The sequence below is a fragment of the Crocuta crocuta genome, unplaced genomic scaffold (assembly GCF_008692635.1).
Source record: "Crocuta crocuta isolate KB4526 unplaced genomic scaffold, BGI_CrCroc_1.0 scaffold246, whole genome shotgun sequence".
NCBI classification, from domain to species: Eukaryota; Metazoa; Chordata; class Mammalia; order Carnivora; family Hyaenidae; genus Crocuta; species Crocuta crocuta.
Window position 1 is genome coordinate 2,025,504 of NW_027531902.1, and position 2,828 is coordinate 2,028,331.

Genomic DNA, 2,828 nt, shown 5'->3' on the forward strand with positions numbered 1-2,828 from the left:
TCTCTCTCTCTCCCCCCCCCCCACCAAAAAATTAGCATTAAAATTTTTTAATTAAAAAAAAAGTTAAAAATGGAGGGGTGCCTGGGTGGCTCAGTCATTTGAGGGTCTGACTTCGTCTCAGGTCATGATGTCACAGTTCTTGAGTTCAAGCCCCACATTGGGTTCACTGCTGTCAGCGCAGAGCCCACTTTAGATCCTTTGCCCCCTCTATCTGCCCTTCCCTCACTTGCACACTCTCCCTCAAAAATAAACATTTTAAAAATTAATTAAATAAAAACTAAAAACAGAATTACTAAATGATCCAGTGACTCCATTACTAGTTATTTACTCAAAGAAAACAAAAACACTAATTCAAATGACATATATGCACCCTACATTTACTGTAGCACTATATATAATAGTGAAGACATGGAAGCAACCCAAGCCTCCATCCATAGATGAATGAATAAAGAAGATGGGAGGGGGGAGGGGGAAATATTGCTCACTCATAAAAAAATAATGAGAACTTGCCATTTGCAACAATATGTATGGGCCTAGAGGTTATAATGCTTAGTGAGATAAGTCAGAGAAGGACAATTACCATATGAGTTCACTCATATGTGGAATTTACAAAACAAAACAAAGGAACAAAGAAAAAACAGACTCTTAAATACAGAGAACAAACCAGTGGCTGCTAGAAGGGAGGGAGGTAGAGGGTGAGTGAAAAAGATAAAGATTATTAAGAGTAGACTTATGATGAACACTGAGTAATATATAGATTGATGAGTCATTATATTGTACACCTGAACCTAATATAACACTGTATGTTAATCAGACTTCAATAAAAGTTAACAACAAAAAAATTTAATGTAACATCACCAGTTATCCATTTGTTACATATATGAATCTGTTCTGTCACTAAACAGTTATTTACAGTATTTGATACTTAGTGGGCTCTGGGCCCTAGAGAGAATATAAAACACACCTGCTCTCCAGAAGTTCATTAGTCACTCAACAATATTTACTGAGTGTTTCTAAGGCCTAGGCTGGGCATAGAAAAGGGGAAAAAAATAGGTATGCCCTTGTCCTCACATAGGTTAGAGCCTAGCAGAGGATTCCTATAAGAAAGCTGTAATTACTGTATAGTTGTAATGAGTGCTGGGTTCAAGAGAGCCAGTGGAAGCTTCCTGAAGAACTAAAAATTTAAAGCTGATGAGCCACATGTGGCTATTTACATTAAATTAAAATTTCAGTTCCTCCATTGCTCTAGCCCCCATAGAAGTACTCAAAAGCCACATGTGGGTAGCCACCCACATGTCACCATGCTTAAACAGTGCAGAAACACTCCCCTCATTGCAGAAAGTTCTACTGAACATCACTGAAGGAAAACAGTGCTGCTCAAATTCCAGACGCAAAAATAATAAGAATCAACAAGAAACAAAAGCTAATAAAACTAAGCAAGCCAACAGCAGCACAATTAATTATACATAATGAACAAGGGAACAGTAAGCCTAAAAGTAACCAGATATTTGTAGGTTTAAACAGAAAGAGTTAAGTTGACTCTTTAACAAAAAGATCACTGGTACATGTTTCAAAACTGGAGTTGTTGTGAATAATAAAAAGACACTATATAAATATCACTTTTTTAAAAGGCCCTGCTAGGAAAGCTGACCTGGTGAATCTGAAATGTCTGAAATAAGTACTATAAATAATATACCATTTGCTAAATCTTCTATAAAACAAAAATATTCATTATATATATAAGATCTAATCTTACAGCCCAGGTAGTTCATTATCAAATGAAAGCATTTAAAAATGCATATTGTTAGCAAAATAAGATAGAACCAGGATGGTTTCGCATAATAAAAATGTAGAAAGCTGGATTTCTGCCATTTTAAATCCTCTGCTTTCGGTCCATAGTTGCTCCGTGTCCCGCATCGCCTGATCTTCTGCCATTTAGACGACTTACTTTAAATTGTGCAGAAGGTTCATAAATGACAAATGTCAATCTGCAAATGAAGCATAAGTATTTGGGGGATGTTTACTTTAAATTGTCCAAAAGCTTCATAAACGACAAGTGTCAATCTGAAAATGAAGTATTTGGGGGGATGTTTCTAAGGAGGAGGGTGTTTCTGTGCTGAATTTTTTCACCGATTTATACTATGAAATTGCTACAATGTGAACCACAGTCTAGCTGGGAACATAGAGCAAGTTACTATCCCATGAGACTATCATCTTCTGATACATATCAAAACATTGTCTCAGAGTTTAAATCCAAACTGCCTCTTTAGTCTCTGGATGAACGAACAACCTGACATCTAAAAGAAAGCTGACATTATAAACCCATCAATCTAATCTACAAGGATGAGGTCTAAACCACATCTCTGTTTAGGGCAGGCTCAGAGCAAGTGCCCGCCCCCCCGCCCCCCAACTTCCCTTCCCAATTCCCATGATTTCGAATTAAGGAATCTCAAGATAGCTAAAGACTGGAAGCAAAGCCACCTGGTTTAGCGCTGCACTCCCACTGGCGAAAGGTTTCTTAAACAATTTAATAAGCAAAGGGAAGCACGGAAGATGTGAAGAGGCCCGCTGCAAGAAAAAGGCGAAGGGCGGCGCACAGCACGCAGCACATCTACGCGCCGGGTGACACTCCCAGGGCGCCCGGGCGGCGGCGGCTGCGGACGCGGACAGGGGGCAGCAAGCCAGGCACCGCGCCGACCCTCATCCCAAAGTTCCACGGCCCGCGAGGAGCGGAGAGGAGAAACCCACCTCCCCGAAGGTGGGCTGCGCCGCCCCCGCCCCCGGGAGGCCTGCGGGAGCCCCCGGCCCCGGCGCCACAGGACGCGGAC

The 2,828-nt window shown here is 40.9% G+C and overlaps 1 protein-coding gene and 1 long non-coding RNA gene across 8 annotated transcripts in view; one reads left to right on the top strand and one right to left on the bottom strand.

Annotated features, from left to right (window-relative positions):
• CLIP4 (CAP-Gly domain containing linker protein family member 4) overlaps positions 1 to 2,828 on the bottom strand; it is a 78,983-nt gene that overhangs the window by 60,981 nt on the left and 15,174 nt on the right. The window contains exon 1 of one of the 7 annotated variants that reach the window (XM_077774161.1): positions 1,949 to 1,988. The exons of 5 other annotated variants lie outside the window; for them this stretch is intronic. The gene's annotated coding sequence lies outside the window, so the exon portion shown is untranslated. Of the gene's footprint in view, positions 1 to 1,756; positions 1,917 to 1,948; positions 1,989 to 2,828 lie in introns of those variants that run through there. One more of the 7 variants, XM_077774163.1, reaches the window with a different exon arrangement.
• The window catches only part of LOC144239938 (uncharacterized), a 23,616-nt gene continuing 23,184 nt past the window's right edge, over positions 2,397 to 2,828 (top strand). Inside the window, exon 1 of the long non-coding RNA XR_013337517.1 lies at positions 2,397 to 2,758. This is a non-coding gene — a long non-coding RNA (uncharacterized LOC144239938). The remainder of the gene's footprint in view (positions 2,759 to 2,828) is intronic.